Source organism: Zootermopsis nevadensis, unplaced genomic scaffold (genome assembly GCF_977971745.1).
Source record: "Zootermopsis nevadensis isolate Lab colony 2312 unplaced genomic scaffold, Znev_1.0 Znev_ptg000007l, whole genome shotgun sequence".
Lineage (NCBI taxonomy): Eukaryota > Metazoa > Arthropoda > Insecta > Blattodea > Termopsidae > Zootermopsis > Zootermopsis nevadensis.
This window is the reverse complement of record NW_028259139.1, coordinates 2,975,879-2,995,191: the sequence shown is the minus strand read 5'-3', so window position 1 is coordinate 2,995,191 and position 19,313 is coordinate 2,975,879. Positions and strand designations below refer to the sequence as shown.

At 40.4% G+C, this 19,313-nt stretch overlaps 1 protein-coding gene and 1 long non-coding RNA gene across 4 annotated transcripts in view; one reads left to right on the top strand and one right to left on the bottom strand.

Moving 5' to 3' along the window:
* Positions 1-23: 23 nt before the first annotated feature.
* On the bottom strand, positions 24-3,561 carry LOC147874576 (uncharacterized). Its single transcript, XR_015533892.1, has 3 exons — positions 3,081-3,561; positions 2,045-2,209; positions 24-1,121 (listed from the first exon to the last, which is right to left on the bottom strand). It is a non-coding gene; the product is annotated as an uncharacterized LOC147874576 (long non-coding RNA).
* A 157-nt stretch (positions 3,562-3,718) lies between these two features.
* cv-c (RhoGTPase activating protein) overlaps positions 3,719-19,313 on the top strand; it is a 222,625-nt gene continuing 207,030 nt past the window's right edge. For all 3 annotated transcript variants that reach the window (XM_087343957.1, XM_087343958.1, XM_022069653.2), the window contains exon 1: positions 3,719-4,187. The gene's annotated coding sequence lies outside the window, so the exon portion shown is untranslated. The remainder of the gene's footprint in view (positions 4,188-19,313) is intronic.

Below are 19,313 nucleotides of genomic sequence, written 5' to 3'. Positions count from 1 at the left end.
GCGCGCGCGCGCACCTGTGTGTATATATATATATAATGTGACACAGAAATAGTGAAGGTTAAAATGTTTGGAAGGAACTTCAAAATGGTGGTAATTTTCATCCTTTACTACATTAACTCGGAGGTTTTGATGAGCCACTCGCAGGTGGACTCGCAAGTTCCCCATATTTGTCACCGGAATTTCAAAAGGAACGTATAGCGACCTGTAACTCTACTTTTAAAGAAACTTGGGACTTGTCGTGTATTTTGCTGACTTTCTCAGCTGATGATATAATGAATACTAGTATTTAGTGGCACGGTAAGTGTTGGTTTTTTTGGCGTGTTTATGGATTTAAAATTAGACGTGACTTTATACTATTTGAGCCCTTAACAAATGCTACAGGCCAACATTAGCAGCGGCTTTGTTAGAACAAGGGCGGTAATGCAGGGTTTGTTTTGTACAAGTGTATAAGCACGTAATTGCAATTTGTATTGCGCAACTTGTGTGAATTTAGCGAGCAGCAACTCCCAGCAGAAATTGCTTGGAAATTGTATATAGATATCTGAAAATTCATTTCTGCCCATTACAACGAGCACAAGTGAACATTTGTGCCATCGTTTATTGGAAGAGTACTAAGGAAGAAGATCACGTATTGTGCTAAAGGTAAAATGAGAGTACATCAGTTGTTTATAGGCTTGAAGAAAGTTTTAGTCAAGGAAGTATTGTGCAAAATCATAATTGAATTTAGTATACCAATGAAACTGGCTAACTGAAATATATTTGACTGAGACCTACAGCAGAGACCATGCAAATTTGTATAATTATTCTTCTACGGCTCTCCGGTCCGTATTCGGTCCACGGCCTCCTCAATTCTCCTCTTCCATTCGGTCCTCTGTTAGGTCCGTCTGTCCGAGGCGTTGATCGAGGTTTCGAAACATCTTCCTTTTCACGGTGCAAGGTTGTTAGCCTTGCGACCAACCCCCAACCTGGAGGACCAGGGTACCTGTCTTAGTCTGACCTCTCGCCCTCGACCAATCTGGCTATGGAGGCCCTACCAGTAGCTCTTGGGGTCACTGAGGTACTCGAGCCCCACCACCACGACAAGTTGCAGGTACCATTAAGTGGGGAATTTTTAGAATAGTCTGAAAGAAAGTGATTCTTTTATTAACTGTGCTTTTAGAATACGTCATGAAGATGGTTAGATGAAGCAGAGGACATCGAGGGAAGAACACGTATTAAGGATATTTGAGAGCTTGATGTTTTGGAGAATATTTGGACATAGGAGAGCTGAAGTGACAGGAGGCTGGAGAAAACTGTAGAATGAGGAACTCCATAGTTTGTACTCCACCAGATATTATTGGGGTGATCAAATTAAGGATAATACTGAAGTGGATTGGATTATTCTGGCTTGGGGTAGGTACCTGTGGCGAAGTCTTGTGAACATGGTTCTTAACCTTCAGGTTCCAAGAGAAGGTTAGTTCCTTATGAATAATTCTGCTTCATGGAGTTACTTAGTGTATTTAATGAAGAGTGTCCCCGTTAATAACAGGCTTTTATCTGCAGTGAACGCACATGGAGTCATTTCATGTTATCTCAGCTGTAAAAGATTTTAACTGAATCCTTGAGAAGCTAATCATCCTTCAGCCTGCTGATAAGTCAAGTTAATGACGCATTCTCATTTTTTAATATTATCGTCCTATCAACTATTAGGTCTTGTAAGCAGTCAGTCTCTTGTTTTTAATCTTTACGTTTCTAATTTCTAGATAGGAGCTTTGGAAGACAAAAGATTCTGAACTGAGTTGTAACAAATATTTTTCAAATTTAATTGATAATTTATTATCGAATAATCTTGATCTGTTGTTCCCATTAACAATTATTTGATATTGATGAAATTGTAGAAATGTTATGGTTTATTATTCTAGTAATGTTCTGAAATTGGATCATTTAAATACATAGCGCCGTGTAGTCTGGTAGTTTACCGACGGTTCAGACCTCTGAAACGTCGGTAAGCTTCTACCAGACTACACGGCGCTACAATCCAGAAGACAGCCATCTTCGTACTCACCGCTGTGAGAATCTCAAATCCTACTGGGTAAACTTTTACATTGCAGCATATGACTTGTCCCCTTTCTAAGTGGCAGTGGATTTCGGAGGTAAAAAAAGTAAGGTCCGAAAGAAGTGTACTCCAGTTTGTAGTAAACTTCTTTACACTCGTAAATACTCTGCTTCTCTGAGAACAAACCGAATAATGACTCTGACATGAAGTATGAATATCACAGAAACCTTTCTGGAAGTAGCACTTATTCCATGACAAGGCATCGAGGACAAAAGCAGAATTTAGAAGATGGATTGCTCCGCTCTGACATTTCTATACAATTTCTCCAATTCTACGCTTGGCGGCGTTCTTTCTCGAAATAAAAAAACAGAAGAATTTAGTGTGCAGTGACTGTGATGTCTTCGGTCGTTTTCTATTCGTGTCAGGCTATGAAAGAGATGGGAATGTTATTTCATTGCTCTACTCAAAAGGGTAAATCCTCCATGGGGGTTAAATGAATCTAGAAGCCAATCATAATATGTAAGCGCTATAATGTTTCTCAAATCTCCTCACGTCCCGCCCTTGAGATTAGATGCCACCTGGTCCATCAGGAAAATGTATAATGTAACACGGGATGGGCAACATTCCTTCGCGCCACTTCCAGATTTCTTTGTTCACTTCTGTCGAGTTATGCCACCATCAGCGTAAAAGTAAGGTAAGCGGTGATCTTTAATTTCTTTTGACGTCTTTTATTCATTGTGTGCTAAGGTTAATCTGTAGCTGATTGACTTCATTTAGTTCACAGAAATTATACCACCTTCCTTTGTCTTCAAAAACTTTAGATTTAACATAACCCGAGTCTACATTAAAATCCATACAAACAGTTAATTTATCTTTTTACCAGAGGATATTCAGGTCCGATCAGAGCATTTAGTTAGCAATGCAATATCATGTGTTGACCAGTTTAATATTTATATGCATCGTCTTTGAATGACTCACAAGATATGCTATTTGTTCATGTATCTGTGACCATTTGCGGAAACTAGGACGCGTTGTGTAGGCTCACCTGTGTGACGACTTGTAGAAAGTAATTCCTGTTCTGTACGATTCAAATTAAATTTGTACGCCAACCAATGACTTGCAAATTAAGTGATATGTTGGTTTCGTACATCAGAAAAAAATAATAGAAACACGTATATTTCAGTGTATCATTCGAGTCGATTGTTGGAAACCCTTCCACTAAAACACTACACACTGAAGATACCGAAAGGTTCCAAAGACTCGACTCAAGCCAGAAAGCCGGTCTGATACTATACACAATGTCCACAGTGACTGAAATAAAAAAACGTGTTGGTTCCAGTTTCGATGTTTTCTAAATGCGTCATTTGCAGGGCCGTTAATATTAGTTATTAAAGAACTTCTTCAGTGTTTTGTCTGTTGAGACTTACGTCTCTACTTTCTCACTTTCAAGCAGAAGTTTCCTAAACAATTTTAGCATTGAATGCACATACATTTATATAATTGGATTTTTTGACATGTGACCGATTATTCACCATTACTGGAAGACAGTCAGATTGTAGTTGATAATTTACATCACAGATGTCAGAAGAGCGCTTTGTAGTTAGCAATGTAAATTAGAGATGTCGGTAGTGCTGCTCAGCAGACGACGACATGTCTGTGGGCGGTGGCGGGAAGAAACGTTGGTGTTGTTAGTTTGTTCCGCGGCTGCTGTGTGAAAGGTTGATGTGGTATTTCAGCTGAAAAATGTATGAGTGCATTGTGCGACTATCAAAGCAAAGCTACATCATGTGTTCAGTTTCATGTATCCACTGTGTGTTTATGTTTCATTGCTCAAATTCAGCTGCCATGCGATTTGTGTAATTCAACATTTGACAGATCGCCATGGATATGCTTATGATTAATTGCAGAACAGAATTTGTCGGGGATAATAGTTTATGACTGTTTACATTGTAATTTTTGTGTACCAAGGACAAAGGTTCATATGTTCTATTATTACGTTTGTTACTGTCCCAAGGACTAAAGTTCATGCATGTATTGAAAACTAGAACAACAATGCAATATAACCTTTTTGATAGTGAATGACATTTGACAGTTAAGTGATGCGTTAAACAAGCAATTGACACGGGAATTTTGCAACAATACAGTGCCTTCGGTGAGTACCATTCACTTTTGTTATTTATTTTTCGTTGGCCTGACCGGCCAAGGTTACTGGAAAGCGATAGGAAAGTGTGCGAGGCGGCAACACAGATGTAGTCACAGTGTGCATGAGTTTGTGGGTGAAATACTCGGCCCGAATCTTACATCATTGAGTATTTTGTGTATGATAAATAGAAGAGAATTGCGTTTGTTTCAACCATCTATCGTTTGGGGTACAGAAAGTAGTATTCGCATGCCACATCGTATTGCTTTCTGAACAACTTCATCCGGGTTTGCTTTATTTCAGCAATTATCACTAAGTCAATAGAAATACACAGATAAACGTGCGACACTATAGGGTGCCCAAGGAGCACAGTGAATATAGGTTTAGTGGCCTCGTATCCTGGAATGATCTGTTTGGACAATCAGACAACGTACCCATAACGAACTCGTGGAGTAGAATCTTTCTTGAAACACAAACAGTCAATGAGCTCGTCTGTATTTCCTGTCTTTTAAGAAACCCGCCATCTTTCCCTATATTGAGTTAAAATGAACCCAATCTACATCCTCCCACCCAAATGCATTGTAATAATTCTGATCGATCTCTTAACTCTTCGGAGTTGATTTTTTTTCACTTTAGTTTCAGGCCCCGACATTTCTAATGGCGTATTAATTTGACCTTAGGTAAAAACTTAAATAAGTTGCGTGTGTTTTAGCTGCAAAGATTGTAAAGGGTGGGCAGACGATCGGGTATGGTGAGTAGAATTTTTTTTTTTTGGAGAAGTTGTGGACTGTTTAAATGTTGGCAAGAGACCAAGTAAAATCACGAAGAAACATTAGGAGAGTCACCTGTACATCAGATAAGGAGGATAATATTAAAATGGACTTTTAAAAAATCGGTTGTAGGCTGAATTCGTAGGGTCAGGACCAACAAAAGACTTGGAATTGCATGACTAGCTGAGCAACTGTAAGTTTGTCAAGAACGAAGTTGCACCACGGAAATAGTTGTCATATAAATGTTATTTAGCGTCATTTAACGACGCTAAAATTCCCCTTGTGACAGAGGAAAACCACAGTAACCAACATGCTACGATCAGCTTGTCACAGTGACGAGCTAGATTTGTGTTCTGTTTGGGAAAAACTACTTGGCGTGATGGACAGTTACGAGCAGGAAACATTTCGTTCCGGTTAGCAGTTCAAGTTTTGCAGCCGTTACTCGAACGTTCTGCCTGTGTAATTTCGTTTTATTGACAAATTGTATTTTATTCTTATTCAAGCGATTCATTTCTCGATTTAAAATTCGTTTTGAATCAATTTCGTAGAATTGTGACGTCACCAACATGGCGATAGGCGTTCATAGTATTGAGGAATTTTTTCACTAAATTTTCCAGACAAGATATTACGAATAACTGCGTTTACTTCTAGCCACGACAACGCTCCTGAGGCCACATTTAGTCTTTATTATCGATTTGTTATAAACGAGCAGAGTTTTTTTTTAAAAGCTTATGACAGTGAATTAAAATGCTACGTCCTGCAAATAGGTTCAGGTATTAGGCTTACTACGTCAAAACCAGACAGTCGGTGATATATTTTACACTGAATTTTAATATCAGGTTTAAATTAACCCCTGTTTTACGATCTGTAGTTGGAACGTTTAGTGTAATACGATTATTTGTTTTGCTTGAAAATTCGTATGAATGTTGAAAGTCTGCATGTTAACAGGCCTGCGTATACTTAGTACAGATTTTCGCCTAATGCTGGCGTTGTTTACGCGCTAAGAATTGTTTTCTGAGAAGTTGACATTGGCAGACTCGAGGACTTAGGGATTCGTGGCTTCCAAATTAGAATTTGTATCCCGCCCTTGAACTTTTAAGACTTTTAAACAGTCACACGGGAATGGTTATGAATTCTGAGTCGGTATTATAAGATATGGCGTCATAATTTTATAAAACATTCACTTCGAACATAAATTTTTAATTCGAAGTTTTGAAAGTAACTGCCCGTTGTTAAAACAATCCTTCTACAGGGACAAATGAGACCACAAATTATACCAGACTTCCTCATGACACCGCAGGTTGGGCAGAAATGTACAGAATCTGAACTTTGGACTCTTCTGCCGATATTTACTGACGGAACTAATTAGTTGTGAATTTTAGTTTTTAACTTTGGTCTTCATGGTTTCCTTCGTCGGTTTAAGGTTTTCTTCAGGTGTTCATACAATAACGTTTTCCAATTTTAGTGTCTTATTGAAACATCTCGTGTGAATATATCTTCAGAGGCTCTTCGTATCTTACGTGCTGAAACCTTTATTAATATTTAAATGTTTTGAATATTACTCCCAGTAGTTATTTCACAGGTTGAATTTCTCTTGTTATTTTAGTATTCTTGTATTCGTCGGCTTATTCTCTTGTTGTATCACAGTGTTTGCTATTACATATACTTTTGTTTGTGATTATTTTTAACACTAAAAATTATTATTGTTTCATGTTTCTATCTGTTCATTTATCTGTCTGTTTCATGTGTTATTCTTTATCTTTACGTGCGTTCTACATTCAAGTTGGTTTGTAAAACTCCGGAATGTTATGATGAAATTTAACAGCATTTTAATTGTAAGATAATAGTAAAAAGTAATACGGTCCTTAAGCTGACAAGTGAATAAACATCACGTATGTAGGGCCGTATTTGTATTGGCTGTAGAAACACGTCTGTTATATATACAGTGTAATTAACTAGCTTGCATTCAGGCGGTGCCCGGTTTGAACTTTGGCTATACAGGGTGTTTCACAAGTCTACGGTCGTAGGGGAACTCTGTTATTTGACAGAATACGGAAGAATGTAAAGAGAGAAAACTTACTGCAAATGATTGTTTGTAGTCTCAAGTGTTAGAACTTTTATCTACGCAAGCCGTTATGGCGCTAGACTCTTTGTATTTTCAACAATGAATGTGTGTCGATGTTACCGCGTTGACAAGACAGCGAAAGTGGGATACAGGGAGTTTCTTGAGTATCTGAGCGACTATTAGGTTTTTCAAGAAGTACCCTGCTCCACATGTTCTTCTTATCGTGGTCCTTGAGTTTTCAGTGCAGTCTTATCTGCCACGTCAGGAAGGGTCTCTGACGTGGAGACGTTTACCAACTTTAGGTAAGGTAGGGTCTCTGACGCGGAGACGTTTACCAACTTTAGGTAAGGTAGGATCTCTGACGTGGAGACGTTTACCAACTTTAGGTAAGGTAGGATCTCTGACGCGGAGACGTTTACCAACTTTAGGTAGGGTAGGATCTCTGACGTGGAGACGTTTACCAACTTTAGGTAAGGTAGGATCTCTGACGTGGAGACGTTTACCAACTTTAGGTAAGGTAGGATCTCTGACGTGGAGACGTTTACCAACTTTAGGTAAGGTAGGATCTCTGACGTGGAGACGTTTACCAACTTTAGGTAAGGTAGGATCTCTGACGTGGAGACGTTTACCAACTTTAGGTAAGGTAGGATCTCTGACGTGGAGACGTTTACCAACTTTAGGTAAGGTAGGATCTCTGACGTGGAGACGTTTACCAACTTTAGGTAAGGTAGGATCTCTGACGTGGAGACGTTTACCAACTTTAGGTAAGGTAGGATCTCTGACGTGGAGACGTTTACCAACTTTAGGTAAGGTAGGATCTCTGACGTGGAGACGTTTACCAACTTTAGGTAGGAGCAGAACCAGAATTTTGGCCCGTTCCGTTCCCTGTGGAATGTAGTGATATCAGAATAATCACAGAACCCAGTAAGAGACCTTTCTCTCCGGGAGTGGTCCAAATGACATACAGCGACCTTCACGTTTCACCGCAATCAGCTGTTGGGCCACAACCGGCTGCCTATTCGTGACAAACACATTTTGTGAATTGAAAGTTACGGGGTTTGAGTCACTTCCGGTGACTGTTTCTACTCGAGAACGGCAGACACTGTAGCAAGACAGGATTTGACTACAGATCTCTTATCTCGTTCGGCTCTGCTAATTCTGTGAACTTAATCAAGTGTGTTAACATTGTCTGCGACACTGTGTCAACGTTACGCTGCACATTGCTGTATATCTGAGATACCCACATCTCAGACTTCCGCGACGTTTCGGAAGTTAGCAGTACTGCCGTCTGGAGATTATTATTATCATATTGAAAGATTTTATTATATTTTTAATTTGCATTATACGTGGTTACTAGCTTACTTGTCAAGAGGTCCCATGTTTGACCCCAAACGTCACCACTAATATTAAATAAAATAGAATACAAATGTTATAACACTCGGTCATCTGACTACGGAAAACAGTCAACTCCTAGAACACTGTGTTTATCAAATCAGCCTCTCACTCGAAGCTGTAGGCATTAACAGATGTAATTCATTAATCGTCGTCAAATAACCAGAGGAAGTCAGATTTCCCCCGTCCATCCAGGCAGGTATTTAAACATAACGTATAAATGTCTGAGGTTCTCACGGCGTCGAAGGTGTGGAACGAGGTTAATCCTGAAGATGGAGATGATACGTTCTCCCGAAAATATGGTAGCTACCTACAAGACTACACGACGTCACAACTCAGAAGATCACACAATTGTCATTATTCATAAACAGACCATGAACGCTTCTTAACAAAATTTGACTCAGAAACTGTGACGTGGCGCGAGATGTGATAAATGATTTTAGATCGGTATGGATGTGACTGAAAGATTCTGTTGCCTATTTCAAAGCACTTTGTTTGCATTATTCTCAAGAAATCTATGAAAACAGCCCCAGCTAACCTCTCCTCCGACAAGATTCGATCCAGATATCTTCTGAATGCCAGTTCAGATGAACTATCGCTGTTCTAACCTGCTTACCCGTGACCCAGCGCCTGTTGGACTGCAACCTTTCATACAAGATAATTAAAGAACATGTTAGTCACTTATTTTCCACGCTCAAAAGTGAGTTACTGACCAATTATTTAGACATTTCGTATGGTTTTCACCAGGAATTAACCTGTAAGGAACTCCGTGATTTATCCGTGATGTCACCTAGTATGATCCTTTGGAACCCTTTGTTAGGATGGGAATGTAGGTGGGAATAGGCACAGAAGTCTAGAAAACGACCACATTGAAGACCTAGAAGGAAATGGAAGGATAACGTTAATATACGTAAAGAGGAAATAGTTTGAGAGGATATGAAGTGGATTGAATTGGATCAGGATGCCTTGTTAACGGGGTTTGTTATCGAACCTTCGAGTTACGTCCAAGAAATATCATTCCGTCAGTGAATGTTTAAGAGAATTAAACAAATTCACATATAAATATGCCTTAGGGGCAAAATACTCAATTGCTTAACATCAAAATGGGTTATTCATTATCAGGACTTTTTCCATCGTCTGTTCTTTAAAACCACGACGTTTCGGAGGCTGGTTCTGTCTCCGTCTTCAGGTGAGAGGTACCTACTCTGTTGGGTCCCTTAGATAGAGCTAGTTTCTGTCTAAGGGACCCAACAGAATAGGTACCTCTCACCTGAAGACGGAGACCGAATCAGCCTCCGAAACGTCGTGGTTTTAAAGAACAGACGATGGAAAAAGTCGTGACGATGAATAATTTTAAGTGTAAACTACCGTCGTTAAAACACTTTAGAATTGAATAAAAATGGGTGATGCATACGGTTTACCACTGCGTAGATAAGGAGTTGAATATAATAGCTATTTGTTCTTAGATTAAAAGACAACTTGGAAATTAAATTTTTTTTTTGTACCGTGATACAGCGTAAATGACTGAAATCGACGCGTAACAAGACATTTCCATTTACGGTCAGCGTATATTTCTCACTGGTGTCGTACCTCCACAACAAATACCGGCGCTCCTGAAATTCTCGGCGAGCGTCAGATATTTCAGACTGGAAGCCAGTTTCTGTCAGCCTTGAAGGTTCATCGCTTTCGCATTCATTTAGATCAGGGGTTTTCAACCTTTTAAGACCTTTGGCCACAATTACGATTTTTTTTATCGACTCACTGGCTGCAGAGTTATGAGAACAATTTATTAAAATTCCTGGCAAACAGGTTTAGCGTGTTACGTAATGTTCTTTAATAAATTGGTTAATTTTCTGTTTTATTAATTAAGCTTTGTCACTTTAGATTAAGCGTTTAATGTAGGTGGGATTTTATGTTTTTTGGGAAAAAAGAGGGGTACATAAGACTATTACAAAAATATAGACGAGCGTTATAAAACACATCGACGGTCCACGAGCTTAAAATCCCAGATTTGTGTGTTTGAAGACATCATAATGCTTGGTAATGGAAGCATAAACTTTGACGCTGATTGATTGGTTAGTGTCTTTTAAAGTCGATTAAACTGCGCAAGTTATTTACAATTGCCAACACACTGAACAAATCAGTTACAAAATACATTAATTTTAATATTTCTCATGGCATTAACTTCACACAGTCTTCAGAGCCTCTGTTCTGACGCCTACAGCCTTTCAAGGTGTTTAGAGAACCTAATAAACTTTCTTGCATTTATTTGAGAAATACCAGTGTCGTGTTATTGACATTTGGTGGGGCGTAGGTATCAGTTCTGAAAGAAAGAATGCGATTAGAGATCGGAATGTTATAGACATTCGGTTGTCCTGCATTTTAGTAGGTTACCGAGTAAGGACTTCCGAAAACGTTGCGAGGTAAGACTTTACAACTGTTACATTATTTTATTTAGTGTTGTGTCTGAGGACAGGTCCATATGAACAGGATCCTTCCATCCTTTTCTCGGACTGGGACCTGTTCATATACGTTCTTGGCAGATGATCCAGAAGTGGTTTGCCATTGCCTTCTTCTGTGTGTGAATGGAGTAATTGTTGGGATGCCACGGAGGAAAACTCCGTGTTGCCTAGACCACGGCCTTGCTCAACACAAGTTATAAATCTGAGCACCACCGGGAATCGAACCCGAGACCCCAGGATTACAAGGCCAGCGTTCTAACCGCTAGATCACCGTGGTATCTAACTGTTACATATAGATATAAAATTGAAAGTTGTCATGGAATTCGTGTAATGGCAAGGAATATTCGTGAACACAAGAACAAGAATAATAAGTTACGTTAGTAATTTATAATAGAGAATTGTTGACACGCTGAACATGTAGGCAGATAATTTTTAGGAATTACAGAATTAGTGAATTTTTTTTAAAGTTTTTTTTTTACAGGTTTTGGTCAGTCATAGTTATTTTATAAGGATGAACTTTATATTTTCGTCACTCCGCCCCCTTAGACACTGCTGTGGTGTTTGGGGGGTAACTTCGAATATTGTGAATAGGGGGTCGCGGACAGAAGTTGAACCCCATAGTCTTCAAGGTCCGTCTAAAACTGATCCTGATGGAAAATGAGAATCGTGTTTTGTGAAGCACCAATTCAGAATTTGGGTTCGTCACACACTGAGGAAAGTTTTGATTTTCTGTGCGACATTACCCCCCTTGCTTCCAGTAATAAAGATTGTTACCTCTCCGTACCTTTAATACGACCTTGCCTAAGGCAGCTGTGCGCATCGCTAATGTTAGTCTAGCTCAAACGTGTTTTGCGTATTTGCACGAAGAGACATACCACTAAATTGGCGGCTTGAAGGCAGAAACACATAGTTCCTTTGTGATTATGAATGGTGACTTGGGGTAAACGCGGGAGATGACAAGGTTGTCTGTCTTAAATTATCTCAACGTTCGCTTGGTTCGGTGGTTCATTTGAAGACGCTTTCTGAACTACTCATCCTCCAGCTTTATTTTATTCTCCGTGTTGATCTTTTTATTCTTTCGTTGTCATGGAAATAAAACCCTTTTGTTATTCTGACTGTTGTGTTTCAGAACTGCCTCTGTTGGGGGCGTTCGTGAGGTTTTTCAGTATTTATGGTTCGGAATCAAATTTTCCTGGTAAAAAACTGGTTTTTACTGTTCATAATCTATTGGTTGGGAAGAGACTGCTGGGGAGACCTAGACGTAGATGGGAGGATAATCTCAGGTGGGATCTATGGGAGATAGGAGTTGAAGGAGACTGGATTTTGTTGGCCCAGGACAGGGTCCGGTGGAGGGCTTTGGTTAATTCGGTGATGAACCTTCGGGTTCGGTAAGCCATCTGGTTGGTTGGGTCCACTATTTGGGAAGCCTGAGGGGAAGAGACCGCTGGGGAGACCTAGACGTAGATGGGAGGATAATCTCAGGCGGGATCTATGGGAGGTAGGAGTTGAAGGAGACTGGATTTTGTTGGCCCAGGACAGGGTCCGGTGGAGGGCTTTGGTTAATTCGGTGATGAACCTTCGGGTTCCGTAAGCCATCTGGTTGGTTGGGTCCACTATTTGGGAAGCCTGAGGGGAAGAGACCGCTGGGGAGACCTAGACGTAGATGGGAGGATAATGTCAGGCGGGATCTATGGGAGATAGGAGTTGAAGGAGACTGGATTTTGTTGGCCCAGGACAGGGTCCGGTGGAGGGCTTTGGTTAATTCGGTGATGAACCTTCGGGTTCCGTAAGCCATCTGGTTGGTTGGGTCCACTATTTGGGAAGCCTGAGGGGAAGAGACCGCTTGGGAGACCTATACGTAGATGGGAGGATAATCTCAGGCGGGATCTATGGGAGATAGGAGTTGAAGGAGACTGGATTTTGTTGGCCCAGGACAGGGTCCGGTGGAGGGCTTTGGTTAATTCGGTGATGAACCTTCGGGTTCGGTAAGCAATCTAGTTAGTTAATCTTTTACGAAACCGATATTTGACCTGCTGATAGCAAAAAGCAGCAGAGATTTCATTTGTTTTTTTGTATTTTGCATCTCTGGTATATTATATTCAACTGGGCATTGAATTTAAGTGCATGCAAATAGAAACATCCTGTGTTAAGATGATAGAGTTGCGTCATATTGTGAAAATATATATTTAATTAATTAATCTTGTCCGTCTAATCACAATTTAAAATTTAAAATTAAGATAATTAAAATACCATGTGATGCTCCTTATCGAAACATTCGATTTACATTTAGAACATCTCTTTCTCACTACATGTTTCGGTTCTTAGATGAACCATCTTCAGGTGTGTAAAAATTGCAATTATATAAACTTAATCATAATTTCAAACAAAAAAGTTGCATATAAGAAATTATGATTAAGTTTTAAGTTTATATAATTGTAATTCTTACACACCTGAAGATGGTTCATCTAAGAACCGAAACATGTAGTGAGAAAGAGATGTTCTAAATGTAAATCGAATGTTTCGATAAGGAGCATCACATGGTATTTTAATTATCTTGTAACGTTGTCTTTTTAGGAAAATTCCTTGATGTGAGAGCACACGGTTCGAATCTGTGTGTAATAGAATTAATTTTATTCGCATTTTTTGGTAGATTATCACCGCGCTTGCTACAGATGTTAAGCTTCGCCAAGTTACCCGTCACCGAAAGAGAATGGAGACCTTAGCTTTAACGTCTTTTACGGATAACATCCGTCACGGTCCAATGCGGGTTCCGTGGACAATGAGGTTGTAAACTGGGCTAGTTCGCCAGTTGTATTCATCTGATTGTGTATGACCTTGGCTGATTCCACGAAACTAACTGTAAAGAGACAAACTAATTGGTGGCTGACTTCTTTTTGTACAAATCCTCTCTTTGTTTTGGGTTAGAAGCCTTCTGCTAAATTATTTCGTCTTCAGTTACAGACAATGTGGTCCAGTGTAGCCGCTGTTAACATCCGATTCGTATGGTCCATTTGAACTGTCACCAAACGCGATATTAGTTATACGTCTGTTAATAAGTGACTGCTTCTAGGCAGAGACAAGAATTTCTCTCTTCAAAGCCTGGCAAGTTCTGTCGCCTGCGTTTAGCTGAACAACCCACCGCCATCTGCGACTAGAGTACGTTGAGGTTTCACGGCGTGCAAACTTTGAAACAGTTGTCTTCAGTTTCGTATTCACACATCCAAATTCAGTGTATTTACCTTGATACATACAACACTAACATACTAATTAATTTGACTACCAAGTACGTTTATGATAATAGAAGCCGAAGGTTTAACATTGCTAATACCGAAGCAAATTTGTGTCCATTCCATAGGTTATTTCCCTGAGACCATTTTAATACGATCTATATCATTCTTGGAGTTGTAAGACTTGAGGTTCTCACAGCGGTGAGTATGAAGATTTCCGTCTTCTGGGTTGTTGCGCTGTGTAGTCTGGTCGATGTTTACCAACGTTTCGGAGGTCATACTGCCTCCGTCATCAGGGCGATGAGTATGAAGATTTCTGTCTTCTGGGTTGTTGCGCTGTGTAGTCTGGTCGATGTTTACCAACGTTTCGGAGGTCATACTGCCTCCGTCATCAGGGCGATGAGTATGAAGATTTCTGCCTTCTGGGTTGTTGCGCTGTGTAGTCTGGTGGATGTTTACCAACGTTTCAGAGGTCATACTGCCTCCGTCATCAGGGCGATGAGTATGAATATTTCTGTCTTCTGGGTTGTTGCGCTGTGTAGTCTGGTCGATGTTTCCCAACGTTTCAGAGGTCATACTGCCTCCATCATCAGAGTATGAAGATTTCTGTCTTCTGGGTTGTTGTGCTGTGTAGTCTGGTAGATGTTTACCAACGTTTCGGAGGTCATACTGCCTCCATCATCAGGGCGATGAGTATGAAGATTTCTGCCTTCTGGGTTGTTGCGCTGTGTAGTCTGGTCGATGTTTACCAACGTTTCAGAGGTCATACTGCCTCCATCATCAGAGTATGAAGATTTCTGTCTTCTGGGTTGTTGTGCTGTGTAGTCTGGTAGATGTTTACCAACGTTTCGGAGGTCATACTGCCTCCATCATCAGGGCGATGAGTATGAAGATTTCTGCCTTCTGGGTTGTTGCGCTGTGTAGTCTGGTCGATGTTAACCAACGTTTCAGAGGTCATACTGCCTCCGTCATCAGGGCGATGAGTATGAAGATTTCTGCCTTCTGGGTTGTTGCGCTGTGTAGTCTGGTGGATGTTTACCAACGTTTCAGAGGTCATACTGCCTCCGTCATCAGGGCGATGAGTATGAAGATTTCCGTCTTCTGGGTTGTTGCGCTGTGTAGTCTGGTCGATGTTAACCAACGTTTCAGAGGTCATACTGCCTCCGTCATCAGGGCGATGAGTATGAAGATTTCTGTCTTCTGGGTTGTTGCGCTGTGTAGTCTGGTCGATGTTAACCAACGTTTCAGAGGTCATACTGCCTCCGTCATCAGGGCGATGAGTATGAAGATTTCTGTCTTCTGGGTTGTTGCGCTGTGTAGACTGGTCGATGTTTACCAACGTTTCAGAGGTCATACTGCCTCCATCATCAGGGCGATGAGTATGAAGATTTCTGTCTTCTGGGTTGTTGCGCTGTGTAGTCTGGTCGATGTTAACCAACGTTTCAGAGGTCATACTGCCTCCGTCATCAGGGCGATGAGTATGAAGATTTCTGTCTTCTGGGTTGTTGCGCTGTGTAGTCTGGTCGATGTTAACCAACGTTTCAGAGGTCATACTGCCTCCGTCATCAGGGCGATGAGTATGAAGATTTCTGTCTTCTGGGTTGTTGCGCTGTGTAGTCTGGTCGATGTTAACCAACGTTTCAGAGGTCATACTGCCTCCATCATCAGAGTATGAAGATTTCTGTCTTCTGGGTTGTTGTGCTGTGTAGTCTGGTCGATGTTAACCAACGTTTCAGAGGTCATACTGCCTCCATCATCAGGGCGATGAGTATGAAGATTTCTGTCTTCTGGGTTGTTGCGCTGTGTAGTCTGGTCGATGTTAACCAACGTTTCAGAGGTCATACTGCCTCCATCATCAGAGTATGAAGATTTCTGTCTTCTGGGTTGTTGCGCTGTGTAGACTGGTCGATGTTTACCAACGTTTCAGAGGTCATACTGCCTCCGTCGACGGAAATCTTCATTCTTGGAGTTCTTTGTGGCCGGTTTTGAAGACGTTCGCCCATCAAAACTCTGTTCTGCTTCTGTTGTTGTGACTGCATGATGTGATGTGACTAGCCCAGAACAGAAGACGTACATAAAATAAAGAAGTTGCTATCTTTGACATTTATTTTTCTTTCTTCTTATGTTCCACATTTTCATCAGGATTCTGTGTTCAGCCACCTGCAGTTTATCCCTTCCCTAAGGGCAAGGCATAAAACACTTCTGAAACATCACTTCGAATTACTTCCGTTAGAAGCCGACATGACAGTGGAGGACACAGGACCTGTTCTGTTCAACTAAAAAAGGCGTATAAATTTGAAACGCATTGTATGTTGTTGAATAATTTATAGAAACATTATGATCCTTGTATCTTTCCCTCTAAAATATTGCCAGTTTATTTTCTTAGAGAAAGAGATTGTATTCAGTCATGGCGGCATTTTGTTTTTACCATTATGGTAGGGACAAACGAGAGTCTACAAATGTGTCTTGTTTCACCAAGAACAGCTGTAAGCGCTATTGTTTACAATGCACGTCGGAAAACTCTAATTATGTTGTAAGTCCATATCCATTAGTGTCGTAATTAGTGACACTTAAGACAATTTCTGTTGTCTGTTCGTGGCTCGTAAAACGTCAGTTTAATGGTGGGTGTGACCTTTTTTTTTGTAACCCTGATACTGTCTCAAAACGCTGGGTAGAAGAAATGTTTCTCAACGCGTTCCACGCCAATGATTTCTTTAATTGGTAGTCATTTAAAATAAGAGTCGGTTAGCGGAGCGGAAACACGTGTTATCAACATTTGGAAGGTACCAATCGCATCTCGGTCCGAAAGAGATTTCCATTGACTGACATTTCAGTGGTTTTACTTCAAAATATAGCAGCGTCTTTTACAATTCGTCATTCACATCAGTCGATGCTGCATACATTATCAGCTCATATAGCATCCCGGATCGGAATAATAAGCAATATAGGAGTTCATTGACTTTCCTACGTCTGTTTCTATCCACTGTCAATGACGTCCGCTATGGAATGGGGCACAAGAACAACGCTGTGCACTCCATGTGGCGTACACAGGGTTTTAAATGCGTTTTTACAGTTTTGCAGCCATCATTTGTTTTGGTATATGTGAATTGCAGATACATCACGCGTAATAAACTGTAGAGATGTTACACTGAGTAGAAGCTCAAAATTGTTCATTCATTTTTAAATCTCTAGTCGGTGGTCTAGCGGTTAGAACGCTGGCCTTGTAATCCTGGGGTCTCGGGTTCGATTCCCGGCGGTGCCCGAATTTATAACTTGTGTTGTTGGGCAAGGCCGTGGTCTAGGCAACACGGAGTTTTCCTCCGTGGCATCCCAACAATTACTCCATTCACACACAGAAGAAGGCAATGGCAAACCACTTCTGGATCATCTGCCATGAACGTATATGAACAGGTCCCAGTCCGAGAAAAGGATGGAAGGATCCTGTTCATATGGACCTGTCGTCAGACAGAACACTAAAATAAAAAAAATAAAATAATAATGTCCACACTGGAAATTGTAGGTTTAAATGCAACTCTGGTGCTTGTAACTTCTACTGTATGGCGTTGGCTGGGCATGTAGCACGCACTGACGAGATATTTATGTAGAATTTTAGTCGGAAATCTTTAAGGAATAAAACCTATCGGGTGTGCATAATTATTTGGGAGGATAATATTAAAATGGATTGTGAATAATTTATTAGGATGTAGTCTGGATTTGTCTGGTTTGGCATATAGTCCAATCGCGAGCAGTTCTGAACACGTTCTCGTTCCATGAAAGTCGGGGAATTTCTTAATTACTTAATGTGCTGTTTGATTATCAAAATGGGTTCTGCCTCATAGAGTTACTTAACTACAACTTTAAGTTAAGTTTAAACTGAACTTAATGTAACTAGTAGAATCACCATATAAAAGTGAGTTTATTACATAAAGTATGAATCATATTATTTATTTTTGCCTGGACGTCTGTAGTTCGATTTTTGGCAAGGGCAGGGACTCCCCACCGCTTCCAGGACGACTCTGGGGTCGGCACAGCCCCCCTGGGGATTTTGTTCGGAAGCACAGAGGCTGTATCATGAAACTGTCAAATTACCTCCGCGATTAATATGTGGAGATTTTCCTCCACTCCGCCATACATCTTCGTTCAATGGTGATTTGAAGACTCTTATTTTAAAAATTTATTAGAATAAATTATCGGAATAAAAATACAGAAATCAATCTGTGCCTCTTTCGAGTGAAAACGCTCTTCTGTGGATTACTTCTGTGAACAATAGATTCGTTTCTGTGACCGGTAAAATATTATCAAAGCCACTGAGGAATTACAGTCATTCAGAACACGTTTGGAAACTCTGTGACATTCAAGTGGAGTTCTTACGTTTTTCCAATCCGCTGCACATATAAGGATGTTTCATTTCGATTTCAGGGGAGTTACACCACAAGTGAGAGTATTTATGTTGGACACCCCTGACCAGGATGTCTCGCGGTCACAAAAACTGCACACTTATTCCGCAAGGACATGGCCTTATTGGGATAACAAGATGTTTCGTGTTCAACGAACGCTCGTTTAATTAATGGGCAAGATTCTCTGCGCCTTCATTACGAGTGGCTCTTTATGAAGTTCTTCATCGTGCATTTTCTTTATTATTTTATATCCGGATTTTCTGCTCAGCCCCTTGTTGTCGAACACCCTCAATCCACGTATTTCCTAAGACAGAGATCATATTAGCATGCATATGCAATAACACTTAAAATTTTAGCTTTTTTGACGTAAATACGTCTATAAGGAAGGGTCATTCGGCAAAAAGGTGTAACGAAAAAGTGTAACAAGTGTACCTAGGGAACGTCGTGTTTACTCGGAATTGTTGTTACCTAGGAAACGTTACCTTACATTACATTCATCTACCACAGACCCATCTTAAGCGTAACTAATTCAAGTTAAATAAGCAAAGTCTTAATCAAAATTATCTCAATTGTAAAGGATGTATAAAGGAAATATTTAGAATAAAGCCAATATATAAACTTCCTTTCCGTATAGACGTTATTATTATTATTATTTAGTGCTCTGTCTGACGACAGGTCCATATGAACAAGATACTTCCATCCTTTTCTCGGACTGGGACCTGTTCATATACGTTCTTGGCAGATGATCCAGAAGTGGTTTGCCATTGCCTTCTTCTGTGTTTGAATGGAGTAATCGTTGGGATGCCACGGAGAAACCGGGGAAGC